Genomic DNA, 14,546 nt, shown 5'->3' with positions numbered 1-14,546 from the left:
ACCCATAAGTGTAATACATGGGTAACATCAAGCCGGTCTCGCCGAAGTAGAAGCCCCATGGGCACATTACAGATATTTCATCGCTAACTGGCATGGGCACCAAAACGGTAGTTCAGGCGCGCTGCAACGTGCTGAAAATTACTTGGAATAGTATTTTAAATTATAAATACGCATGTAATTAACTAAATGGAATAAATATCTAAGGACGTGCTATCATATGAGAAAAAATATCTGTTTTCAAAGAGTATCCCACGTACTTGAGTAAAAAACAAAACCAACTGGACGTTTGCTTCATGATCGCAAGAAATGAGATCTCGCGATGCGACTGATTGCTTCCTGCAATTTCTTCCCCCCGTTTCTTACTGTCACTGCGTGACCGAATGCATGCAATATATTGCGTAATTTTTTCACAAGACTAAAAGGACGAACGGAAGAGTGCGCTTTTTCCAAAGCTTTCTAATTATTATTCTTTTACGAGTGAATACAAGTATACAATTAACACGAGTACATCTACAGGGAAACGTGTAGAAGCGAAAATATTCCCTTGAAACTATCACTTTAGCCTCGGACGCATTGAGTATATTTAGAAGGATAAGCGATATGAGCAGGCTGCCTCGAGTAACTAATTTCAACGAAAATATGTAACAACAATATCTGCGAAAGCAATCTATTTCCACGCAATTTCGTTCGTTCGTGCGAAATCTGTTTGTAGGACTTAGGATAAACTGAGATGCCAAAAAGTTGGTTCTGCGCGCGAAAGTGTTTTCCAGACTTTAAGTAGTAGACTGCCTAGACTTTAAGTAGTAGACTGCCGTGCGAAAAAAAATGACACCGCCTTTTTAACTGAAATGACACCGGGCTCTTCATTTTTAGAATCTGCCACCGTAAATACGGAGAACTGTTTGTCTTTAATAAGGTGTGCACTAGAGAATAGGCAAGCACCTAAATGGGGTGCCATCGCATCTATTATGTGTATCCAACGGTTTATAATGTACAACACGTGGCCGGAAAGTCAATGACTAATTTTAATTATTATACTATACATTTTCAACGATAAATTGCCTATGGATGTACTATTTCAGGTGGGAAAATTTTAAACCACCGAATAGTGTGCCCCCTTTTTCAGAGATTAAGGAGAATTATAGCACAGTGATACTGTTCGCTCAAAGTATGTTAAAAAAGGGGCCACGCCAGCAATCCATGAGAACGCTATAATGAGATGAAAACCTAAAACCTCTGCATGAGCGACGCCTGAGATGACTTGTCAAGTGCAGACAAAATTTCCTTGCTGGCATATCTCTGAACAGTGCTTAAAGATTTACATTTGCGAATAAAGCTGAATATAGCAACTATCAAGTTTCGCGAACTGAACCACAGATTTAAATAATGAGCTCCAGCGAATTTTCATGACTGCTCTGACTGATTTTTTCTATGCGAAATAACGAATGCAGTTAAAAATAATTCTTCTCGGAATTTTGCATTAACCCAGCTGTAAATAGTATTAACCTTCAAAACTCTCGATATTAACTATTACTGACTTTGAAATAAATAGGGATAAAAGATTCTATCAGATTCCTGGTCATGAATCGAACTATGAAGCCCCGGCATAAGTAAGTTTGAATTCTAACAAAATATTGGTATTGTGGATTGCTTCGAGTGAGCAGGTAAATCGAATGAGGTCATTAAAGTATTTTAGAGTATTTCACAATTCCTTAAAATACATTTGACTCCGATTCTCTTAGAAAGCCTTAATTCCCCATATTGAGAGAAGGATGAACTTCAGAAGCAAAATTTTTGGACGCATCGGAAGCTCAGACCACCAATATTACTAAATTGATCAGGTACCTTACGCTAATCTACAGCCACCTTACATGTATTTTCAAAAGCGCAGCCCATTGATTTTCTATGTACAATTTAACTACTTTCTATAAATTTATAAGGAGATATTGAACTCCGGAGCGGAAGCATATACCATTTACATCAACCATGTGCAGAACAATACTCTACAACATACCAGAGTTATCCCAGAATGTATGGGCCTCTAACAGCGGACCGATTGAGCCACTCCAGCACACTTATACAGCATAAAACTAACATGGTGAAAAAACGGTAATTGAGTTTGTTGTTAGGGAGCTCTCGTTTCTGTAAATCATAAATCACAGATGAACCTTGGCCATATAAATTGTTCCGTATATTTCGCTAGCCCAGCAAGAATGAACGGATATGTTTAGTGGCAAATAATTACCAAAAGCAATAAAAAATCAAAAGATGCTGTAGGGACAGCTTCACTGCTGGACAGGTTTTCTGGCAATTGCAGTAGCATCTTATAATACTTTTCGCTGGTGCTATGCTGCGTCTTGGACAAAGAAAGCATGAAGGGTGTTTGAGCATCAGCCTAATCTCAACATCGCAGAGAAGAGCACACAATTATTTTACGCCAGCTTTCAAGTTTTTTTTATTATTTGCTAGAAATGAGGTAAACTAGGAAAAGAACTCCAGAAACCATCGGGGTGCAGCGCCCATAACGCCTTTAGTTGCTTAGAAGCTTTGTCTCCGTGTAGCAAAGTGAGCATGGCACTGACCGCGCAACAAGTATGTAACAATAAAAGTAAGTAGCAGTAAGTAGCAACATTAGCCCCTCTCACCGCATGAGATAAAGAAGCCGTAGTTTAATTAGGCGTGCAGTGATATTTTTCATCTATTGTGTGCATGTATCTTGTACGTCCGATTTCGCGTGTCCTAATTTTGTTTTGTTTTTTATTGTGTATTTCTACTGCCTGATTTGATGCGCAATAGCTAAGCGTTCTGGACCTCCCATGTTTTTTGTTTTGCTTTTAACTTTTCTCGATCCTCGCTCTGCAGCCGCTTCAAAAATTGGCGCCAAACCACATTTCGTTGTCTTTTTATTGTCATCCTCTGTTGGCGATTTCGAGAACGGAAGCCGGAGGTTTCTCTCATTTGTTTTCTCTGCTTCCATTGGAAACTATCTTGATGGCTTCAATCGTGACGCAGAGCCTGCACTTACTGTTCGTTTAATTTGTCTGTTTGCCAGCCATTATAGAGCGGCACACCCGGAGATCCTTAACTTGAACACTTTACAGAAATTGCATCTGCTAAAATCACCATATTAATGAAAATCGTATAACGCCCAAATCGACCCATGGGCAACGCCAAACTGGTCTCGCTCAAGTAGAAGCGTATGTACACTTTTAAGATATTGCTGGGATTAACTGGCATAGGTATCAGAACGATAATCTACTAGACTGCCCCTGTCAGTAAAATATAGGACTCAACGGGAATAGTGATAAGCTCTTCACATTGCGTAATGCACGCAGCCACATCTGGGCTCCCCATATTGGTAAGCAATCGAAGCTAATGGGTATCTCTGGGAATCCCACTAGAGGTCCTGCGTAGCACCAGTTGCAAAACGCATGATCCCCGCATGGACTGCCTACATGGGCTAAGCACAGGCGGGCACTATGCCCAGCTTGTGCGACTCTATACTTTTGAAATGTTACAGTGTCATTTGCATTATGTCCAACCCATGGAGTTTATTTCATCACGCTTTGATTACGATTTATGCTTGTTTACATCACAATTGCTTCCTTGATATCTCACCTAACCGCAGCCATTTCAATATGGGCGGCAGAGAATGCCAAACAATATTTCTACCAGGCTACGTTCGCATCGTTAATAAAATTGTTATCAATAAACCCTATTTTAGTGCTCTCGGGCGTGCTTGGGCAACTGATCTAGGTCTCTTATACCCACTAATTTTTGAGGACAAAAAAGAAAACACTGACTTCCTAGATTTGGAACAAAAGGAGAGAACAAAAGTTTTCAACAAGTCTATTGTTGCTTGAAAAGCTCATATATGCCTGAACATTTTTCCATTACCAATGTTTTTGCTGAATTGTTCATTAAGTATTGCCTATTTGCTCTTATATTTCGGCACCGGAAAAAATTTTCAGCAAGTTCACAATATTCTACAACGTTTCTCGGCTCGTATCGTCACATAGTTGTGACGAGGTCGACGACACAAATGAAGGGGTCGATGATTGCACTAAACTCTTTATTTGGTCTGACTTGCGCCCGCAAAAGAACTAAGCAACTCTTCGGCGGCGATAGAAACAAACGTGCTCGTCGATCGTCGAACAAAGAATGCCCGTCACACTCGGCAACGCTCAATTTAAAGGCTGCACAAAACAATCTAGATAACGTCGCAAACAGCTACCAGCACGGGCTGGAACATTGTGGAAAGACACCCGAGTGGCCGGAACCTTCGAGACAGATCTCGGTGCATCTTGTTCTACAACAAAACTGATAAAGGTGTGACTCGCGACATCGAGCATTAACAAACAAAGATTACGGAACCGATACGCGGTCCAGAATCAGAGTGATAAGCCTGTATGCCGGCGGCTGTTAAAAAACAACAAAGACTGTTTTGAAGGTTTCGCGGCATTACTCCCCCTTAAATAAACATCGCCTCGATGTTCCAGAATAAAGAAACTTAAACATAAACACTGCAAAGTTTAAACACCACAGATTCTTTAACGCGCGTAATATGGCTTCAGTCGTACAACATGTACAATTTCTGGGCGTGCGCGTCGCCGTTGTGATGCTGAAGTTCCGTCGGGAATGACTTCATAGTCCAGTGGTCCGACGCGGCGAATGATTTTGTACGGCCCAAAGTATCGACGCAACAACTTTTCACTAAGTCCACGACGGCGAATTGGTGTCCAAACCCACACTTGGTCCCCTGGATTGTACTCTGCGTGGCGTCGTCGTAAGTTGTATCGTCGACTGTCGGTGCGCTGTTGGTCTTTAATACGCAGCCGTGCGAGTCGTCGAGCTTCCTCTGCACGCTGCAGGTAGGCGGCGACGTCGAGGTTGTCCTCGTTGGTTACGTACGGTAGCATTGCGTCGAGCGTCGTCGTGGGCTTCCTACCGTACACAAGCTTGAACGGGGTCGCTTTGTCGTCTCCTGGATTGCCGTGTTATACGCGAAGATCACGTACGGGAGATGGCGTCCCAGGTCTTGTGTTCAGCGTCGACGTACATAGCGATCATGTCCACGATCGTTTTGTTCAGGCGCTCCGTATGGCCATTGGTCTGGGGATGGTACGCAGTTGTTCGTCGATGGCTTGTGTGACTGTATTCCAGGATGGCTTGCGTCAACTCTGCCGTAATCGCCGTTCCCCGGTCCGTGATGAGCACTTCGGGGGCGCCGTGTCGCAAGAGAATTTGTTCGACAAAAAATTTGGCGACTTCTGCCGCGGTACCATTGGGCAGTGCTTTTGCTTCGGCGTAACGGGTAAGGTAGTCAGTGGCCACGATGATCAACTTGTTACCCATACACGAAGATGGAAAGGGGCCAAGGAGATCCATCCCAATTTGTTGAAAGGGCATGAGTGGGGGCGGAATCGGGTTTAGTAGTCCTGCTGGTCTGATCGGCGGCGTCTGGCGTCGTTGCCACTCACGACACGTCTTCACGTAGTGGGCAACTTCGGCAGGCAGTCGCGGCCAGTAGTACTTCTCCTGGATTCGATGCAACGTGCGCGCAAATCCCAGGTGGCTTTCTGTGGGCTCATCGTGTAACGCCTGCAGAATCTCTTGCCGGAGGGTTTTGGGCACTACGAGAAGCTGCGCGGTCTTGTTGGGTGCGAAGTTCTTCTTCACGAGGAGGCCATTGCTTAACGTGAAGGATGATAAATGTCGCCTGAACACACCAGGAGGGGAAGCGGTCTTTCCTTCCAAGTAATCGGCTAGCGCTTTCAGCTCAGGGTCTGATCGCTGTTGTTCTGCGAAACTGCTGGCGCTTACCGGTCTCAAAAAGGCGTCGTCGTCATCGTCCTTCGGGGGAGCATCGACGGGAGCGCGGGATAAGCAGTCTGCGTCGGAATGCTTTCGGCCCGACTTATAGACAACAGTCATGTCAAATTCTTGAAGTCGTAGGCTCCATCTGGCAAGGCGGCCGGAGGGATCTTTCAAATTAGCCAGCCAGCAGAGCGCGTGATGGTCGCTTACCACCTTGAATGGTCGGCCGTATAGGTATGGACGAAACTTAGAAGTGGCCCAGATGATTGCAAGGCACTCCTTCTCGGTCGTCGAGTAATTGGCTTCGGCTTTTGTGAGTGACCTGCTAGCGTAGGCGATTACTTTCTCCTGTCCGGCACTCTTCTGGACGAGAACGGCTCCTAGGCCCACACTGCTCGCGTCGGTGTGAATTTCGGTCTCGGCGTTTTCATCAAAGTGGCTAAGTACAGGAGGGCATTGCAGGCGGCGCTTGAGTTCGTCGAAGGCTTCTGCTTGCGGCGCTTCCCATTTAAAAGGTACGTCAGCCTTTGTAAGCTGCGTCAACGGTTCGGTGATCCGCGAAAAGTTTCTGACAAATCGTCGATAATAAGCGCACAGCCCAAGAAATCGGCGCACAGCTTTCTTGTCGGCAGGCGGTGGGAATTGTGCGATTGCAGCTGTTTTCTCCGGGTCTGGGCGAATACCGTCCTTGCTAACTATGTGACCTAGGAACCGGAGTTCTTCGTAGGCGAAGTGACACTTCTATGCTTTTAGTGTTAGTCCCGATGACTTGATGGCTTCCAACACTGTCTGTAACCGTTTGAGGTGGTCTTCAAAGGTTGACGAGAAGACAACAACGTCGTCCAAATATACCAAACAAATTTGCCACTTCAAGCCTGCCAAGACTGTGTCCATTACTCGTTGAAACGTGGCTGGTGCGGAGCAGAGGCCAAATGGCATCACCTTGAACTCATAAAGGCCGTCCGGTGTGATGAATGCGGTCTTCTCGCGATCTCTTTCGTCGACCTCAATTTGCCAATATCCGCTCTTCAGGTCCATCGATGAGAAGTACCTTGCATTGCAGAGCCGGTCGAGAGTGTCGTCGATGCGGGGAAGCGGGTAGACATCCTTCTTCGTTATGCTATTCAAGCGGCGGTAATCAACGCAGAAGCGAAGTGTGCTGTCTTTCTTCTTGACCAAAACGACTGGTGCCGCCCAGGGGCTGTTCGATGGCTGGATTACGTCATCACGCAGCATTTCCTCAACTTGATCGCGAATGGCCTGGCGTTCTCGCGGCGATACACAATAAGGGCTTTGGCGCAGAGGTCGGGCGTGTTGGTCCGTTATGATGCGGTGCTTGGCCAGTGAGGTTGGTCGTACCTTCGATGATGACGAGAAGCACTCCCCGTAGCTTCGAAGAAGACTGAGAATCTGGTCTTTCCTGCCGTGGGTCAATGCCGGGTTGATGTCAAATTTGGGCTGCCGGAATTGGTCCGATGCGTCTTCCAGCATTTGGTCGTGGAGGGCGAATACATTTTTGAGGTCGGCTAATTCGTCGAGAAAAGCGATCGTCGTGCCCTTGTTGAGATGCCGGTATTCTTCGGTGAAGTATGTTACCAGCACCTCAGCTTGACCTCTCCGGAATTTCGCGATGCCTCTTGCGATGCCGACACCTCGTTCTAAGAGCAATTGGATATTTCCTTCGACGATGCCTTCAGCGGTTTCGATGTTTGCGCTACCTACGCAGACTGCGATGCTTGATTGGGGGCGGGACGGTCAATTCTACATCGAGGACGTTTAGAGCGATGTGTTGCATCAACGTCGTCGTAGCAGGAATGGCTTTGTCTGCAGAGAGCCTGATGAGCTTGGATCGCAAGTCGATGATAGCCCTATGTTCATTTAGGAAGTCCATGCCTAAAATCACGTCGCGGGGCAACTGCTGCAAGACCACAAAGCTGGTGGGGTAAGTACGCCCATTTACGGTTATTCTTGCAATGCATCGTCCCGATGGAGTAATCAGGTTGCCACCTGCGGTGAGAATCAGCGGGCCATCCCAAGCGGTGGTAACCTTTCTGAGCTGAGAGGCTAACGGTCCACTAATGACTGAATAGTCAGCTCCGGTGTCTACTAAGGCAGTGACTCTGCGACCGTCGATATCAACTTCAAGGTCACTTGTTCGCGTCCTCGCATTGCACGTGGGTCTTAGTGTCCGATCTCGGCTCCGTCGTTTCTTCAGGTCATGGCCGGGGCATACCGTTGTTACTTCGCTGGGCGGCGGTGTCTGCGTGAACCCTGGTCGTGTTGTCGTCGATGTCGTCGTGTGAAGCGGCGATGAAATGATTGCGTCGTCGTTAGTGGTCGTCGGCGGCGGAGGATCTTCGTCTTTTCGCCGTTGAGCAACCTCACCTCCAAAGGTTGCTGCCTTTAGTTTCCCCTGCGCGGGCTTGGGGACCTTCCGCGCATACTCTCATCATAGTTACGGCCTGGCGACGCAAAGCGGGCATTGTACGGCGATGGGGAGCGTGATAGACGCTTTGGCGACGAGTGCTCTCCGTTGCGCAGGAAGTCGTTGATTTCCTGTGGTCGCTCGCCAGGACGGGGACGTGGGGCGTCGACAGCGAAACCACGGAGGCCGATCCGCCTGTACGGGCAGTGGCGGAGGACATGTCCTGCCTCACCACAATGGAAGCAGAGCGGTCGGTTGTTTGCTGTCCTCCAGGCGTCGCACTTTCTGGGGCTTGGGGGTCGTTGGTAGGCTTGGCGGGCGGGGGCCAAGGGGCGGTTTTCAGGAACAGGACGGTAGCGGCGAGGGCTTGGAAAGTCATCACGTCGGGGCGCAGGGCGACGTAATGCACCAGCGTAGTTCATTGCTGTTGCCTCTTGCGCTGGAACAGTCGCAGCCGTCGCTTGAGGAACGCCCAGCGCCTGCTGCACTTCTTCACGGATGACGTCCGCGAGCGTCGCCACCTGCGGTTGTTGCGATGATGGCATCAGTCGGCGGAGCTCCTCTCGCACGATCTTCCGGATGAGGTCCCGAAGGTTCTCTCCGCTTGTGGATGCGTTTGGGTAGTGGTTTGAGCAGTCCGGCTGAAGCGGTCGCTCGTAGTGGCGCATCCGGGTGGCCAACGTCTTCTCGATAGTAGACGCCTCCGTTTCAAATTCCGCCACGGTTTTTGGCGGATTTCGGACAAGGCTTGCAAAAAGCGATTCTTTGACGCCTCGCATTAAAAATTTGACCCTCTCTCCTTCGGTCATGTTAGGGTCGGCGCGGCGAAAGAGGCGCTTCATCTCCTCAACGTATGCCAGGACAGGCTCGTCAGTAAGTTGAAGTCTTAACTGAAGGAGGGCCTTGGCTCTTTCCTTTCGGACGACGCTTGAAAAGGCAGTAAGAAACGCTTCCTTGAAAGTCTCCCAATCATTCATAGTTGCCTCATGATTTTCGAACCAAACTCGGGCATGTCCTTGCAGAACAAAGTAAACTTGCCTAAGTTTCGCGGCGTTGTTCCAGCCGTTGAAATCTGCCACATGGTCGAAAAGGTCCATCCAATCTCCCGCATCTTCATCCGGTAGTCCATGGAAGCAGGGGGGCTCACGGGGTTGGACGAAAACAACCGGTGCTGTAGGCTGGGCCATTGTCAGCGTCGATGTCTTCCGATATCGAAAGGGGGCAGGCAGCAGACCGTGTTCGGGTTGTAGGCCCTGAAGTCGGCGGCTGGCTCGGTGACCTGTAGGCTGGTCTTCCAGGGCGGCAGGAACACGGCTTGGGTCTTCGCTTGAAGGATCAAAGGCTGCACCTCCACCAGATGTCACGTAGTTGTGACGAGGTCGACGACACAAATGAAGAGGTCGATGATTGCACTAAACTCTTTATTTGGTCTGACTTGCGCCCGTAAAAGAACTAAGCAACTCGGCGGCGGCGATAGAAACAAACGTGCTCGTCGATCGTCGAACAAAGAATGCCCGTCACACTCGGCAACGCTCAATTTAAAGGCTGCACAGAACAATCTAAATAACGTCGCAAACAGCTACCAGCAGGGGCTGGAACATTGTGGAAAGACACCCGAGTGGCCGGAACCTTCGAGACAGATCTCGGTGCATCTTGTGCTACAACAAAACTGATAAAGGTGTGACTCGCGACATCGAGCATTAACAAACAAAGATTACGGAACCGATACGCGGTCCAGAATCAGAGTGATAAGCCTGTATGCCGGCGGCCGCCAAAAAACAACAAATACTGTTTTGAAGGTTTCGCGGCAGTATATACTACAAACGCAAAGCAATATGAAACATTCGAAAGTATATAGAATGCCAGGGGTTGAAGCGCATGAGAAATCAAAGTTCAAGCGCGCTGCAACGTGTTTAAAACTATATGGAATATTATTATAAATTCTGAAGACGGACGTAATTTCCTGAATGAAATAAAATCTAAGATTTTGTTACCATGTTAGATGAAATCTATATTTTTAATGAGTATCCCACGTAGTTCAGTAAAAAACAAAACCAACTGGTAGTTTGCTTATTGATCGCAAGTAATGTGATCTCGTGGTAAGACTGATTGGAGTGATACAAACTTTCATGGCACTTTTAAGCGTCTGCATTTTTTTTTCCTCGCGTTCCTTACGGCCCCTGCATTACATAAGTTGCTCACATATGTGAGCAAGATATCTGGTGTAATATTTATACGAGACTAAAAGCACGAATGGAACAGCACCGCTTTCTTCAATGCTTTCGTGTTTATTTTTCTTTTACGGGCAAGTGCTAGTATCCAAGGAAAGCGAGTGCGTTTACAGAAAACTGTGTACGGTCGAAAATGATCTCTCGAAACTACAACTTCAATCTTTGGCGCATTGAGAATAATTTTTAGGACAAGTGTTCCCTGCGGGCCACCTAGAATACCTAATCTAAAGAAATTATGTGACAGCAGTATTGGCGACAGCAATCTCTTTTCACGCATTTTGGTTCTTTGGTGGGATTTGGTTTTCTAACGCTTAGGATACCCTGCACGGTAAAAACTGTATTCCACATTTTAAGTAGCAGGCTGTCGTACGAATCAGAAGTCGGCGCCTTGTTAACTGAAACAACACAGTGTTATATATAATTCGAATCTGTTACCGTAAATCCCTACAATTTTGTGGCTTTATTAATGTGTGTACTATAATACAATAAGCAAGCGCCCAAAGGTGTGCAATCGTGTTTATAATATATATATATATCCAACGGTTTGTAATGTGCAACAGTTGGCTGGAAAAATAATGACTAATTTTAATGCTTATGCTACACATTTTCAACAATATAATGTCTGTGGAGGCAACTATTATGAGCGGGAAAATTTTAAACCACCGTATACCGATCCGCCTTTTTCAAGAATTTAGTGCAATAATTTCAGAGTGATACTGTTCGCTCATAATGTGTTAAAAGCAGCAGCCACGCCAGCATTCTATGAGAATGCTGTAATGCGAAGAAAACCTTAACCTCTGCATGAGCGACGATTGAGATGACTTGTCAAAGGAAGAGCAAAATTTCGCTGCTGGCATATCTCTCTGAACAGTACTTAATGATTTACGTTCGCGAAAAAGCTAAATATACGAACTATCAAGTTTTGCGAACACAACTGCAGATTTAAAATTATGAGCTCCAGCGAGATTTCACGACCGCTTTGACAGATTTTTCATTTTAGAATTAATGAAAGCATTTCAAAAATTTGTTCTGAGAATTCTGGATTAGCCCGGCTGTTGTCATCATTCACAAGCAGTGGTTACATATGTGGACTGCGGAAACCACAGCTGGTTTCAAGGCGGCTACAGGACTCGTTTCAATGGAAATATTTGATACTTTTTTCATTTTCCTCCAAGTTCTATGTAGACTTAGTTGTCTACTTCATAAATAATATACACCGGCACTGCGAAATTAGCGTTAACGGCAGCCAGAAGGATGTTGCAAGAATTCAAGCCAATATTCAATAAAGGTCTGACCCGGAAATCTACATCCAGAGATTATTCTGCTTTACATTACGATCTGCATTTACTGCGTCATCGTGGTTATCCTGCTGGTATGAAGTGTCATCCTAGTTATGAGTTCCCATACAAACGACCAGAAATATTGATTACAATATATAAAATTACCATAGAGTCAGAGCTAAGATTTTTTCTTTTAGGCTAGTTAGTTCAGTATAAGAGATCATGACTAATAATAGTTATGAATACCCAAACAGAACGGCCTACTGTAAAGCTTCAAGAACCTCAACATAGCGGTTGAGCTCACGCCAAACGTTTGTTCGCAAGGTTCATTTCTTCTCAGTCAGCAATGAATTAGAGTCTGCGACTTGGCCGACGGTGCAATCTCAATAAATATATGTTTCGGGTGGAAAAAAGGTAATCCTAGACATGTAAACAGAAGGCAGCGAACATTGGACACATTACCGCGCAGGAGCCAGTTAGACTAACGACACAAAGAAGCCTGTCTAACTGAAGTTTCCTAATCTCAAGAACCTCACACGAAAGGCTAAGAGAAGAAGCCACCATACTGCCATAGGTAACCAATCACGGATGCCATGAGTTCAGGGTGTGAAATGCGGTTGACTTTCAGCAATTGTATCACTTGCTGTATTAGTACACGAAGTTCAATTTATAGGACATACATATACCAAATATTTCCCTCAAGACCTACACAGTACATTAAACAAATCTAGCCTTACAGCGTCTGGAGCATTAGGTTGTAATAAAACCATCTGGGCTACTTTCATGGTGTTTCATACTGTGTATAGTATTTCTTTGATGCTATAATGCGAAATATATTTGGTATGTCTATTAACCAATTAACACGCGATCTCAAACATTTCATACGTCAGCTAAATATCTCCGCTTCCTTGACTGCGGCTCAAAGCGTGAAGGTCGGATCATAAGCCCTTCTGACGCGATACACGGGACACATCAGACAGAGCAGAGAATACAGCTTTCGTTTTCATTTCTAGCGTATGGTACAGTGACCGCTAGTACTACAACAAGGTTCAAGTCAGTAAAAACAATTACGGGGAACGCATAGACCTAATTTCATTCTTACCACCAGTGATGCTGTGAAATATAGTCTCTGGTTTTTTGCATGACATTGTTGTTTCATATCGCATACTTTTCTTTGGTTAACAAAATTAAATTGTAGAAATAGTTAAGTGATGTTATGATGCCAGTCCCTCTTTCAAGAGCGACGAACTGAGCAGGCCCAGGAGGTGACGTTTCATAAAGAGTCAAAAGGATGCCTCTGCAGCTTCTATTACAACCTTTTTCTTCAAGCTGGACACTAAAACTTTTTCACTCAGAACGTGGCTCAAGAAAAAAAAAATGAATTTGTATATTCTGAACAAGGTAATTGCAGTTTATGCAAAAAAAAAACAGAAAGCATTCAGCATGCATTTATTGAATGCTGGGACCAGATATTCTTTCTGGGACATATTACAACGAACACTTATAAAGCAACTACCAATAACGCCTTCAGGAATCATGCTTTAACGGCAGAGAAAGAAGATGACGCAGCGTATGAGATGTTTGTACTCCAGAGCCTCGACAGTTTGTTTAGCACAAGAATGGCAGTGAGACATGCCGAATTTGTTGTTCGTTCTGCCCGTGAAAATTTTATTTAGAATGCAACATACTTTGCGGAGGAGCATCGAGTACAAACGGAGCAACCGCAATGGATGGCTGTTCTTGAAGAACTGGTTGGATTGAAAAACATTTCACTGCGCCACGCCTGCTTGAACTAGCATATTTAGCAGTGTCTGTAACATTTAAATTAGTGCCTGAGAAGGCACTTAAGAAAAAATGTAGTGCAGTGGTTGATACTTTCTACTGTGCCAAAGTACCCGGGTTCGATCGCGACCGCCGGCGGCGGCGTTTTGATGGAAGCGAAATGAAGAGGTGACCGCGTACTCTCCAATGTCAGTGCTGGTTCCCCAGATGATCGAAATTACTTTGGAGCCCTAGATAACGGCACCCTTTCCACTTTTTGCGCTTTCACTTCCCCCTTCTTTCCCTCCTGAATAGCACGGTTCAGGTGTCCAGATGAAGGTTGTGACAGATTTTTCGCTTTCCTTTCGTGTGAACTAAATAATATATTATCCCACGTCGCACTCTTGAAGACCTGACACCTTCTTGAGGCTCTGTAACTTGCCCAGCGGTCTTAGGGTGCTCAGGTGGGAAATGTCATCATCATCAGCCGGACCCTACCCCCTTCAGGGCGAAGGCCTCTCCCGATTTAATACAATTACCCCGGTCTTGTGCTAGTTGCATCCACTTGACCCCTGCAAATGTCTTGATCTCATCAACCTACCTAATTTTCTGCTGCCCCCGTTATGCTTACCTTCCGTTAGAATCCAAAGGAGACGACCATAATTCTCAAGATTCTTTCATTACCCCGCTTTGCAGCATGTCCTCGAATTGTTCGGCAGTAACATGGCGCTCAGACGGGGACACACGATACGGTCATTGGTGAAGAAGTTGTTGAGCGCCAGGGTAGATGAGGTGGGAAAATGTCGTCGTGCAGCTCAAGGAAGATTGTGGGATGTGGAACGAGGTGCGGATTTGGTGTAAAAGGTTGAAAAGTTTCTCGCGGGTGCGAGGCTCTAGGGCGCTGCCCACAAAAAGTCAAAAGGTTCCGCTGCAGCGGATCGAAAGCCACACGAGTTGGAGTCAAAGCATAAACTACATAGCGAAAGACACGAGAGGATTGGCCATCAGAAATTTTTCTGGCGCCGTTGTGCA

The sequence above is a fragment of the Amblyomma maculatum genome, chromosome 11, assembly GCF_055883805.1.
Source record: "Amblyomma maculatum isolate TAMU_Amacu chromosome 11, ASM5588380v1, whole genome shotgun sequence".
NCBI lineage: Eukaryota > Metazoa > Arthropoda > Arachnida > Ixodida > Ixodidae > Amblyomma > Amblyomma maculatum.
Note: the sequence above shows the minus strand (reverse complement) of the source record.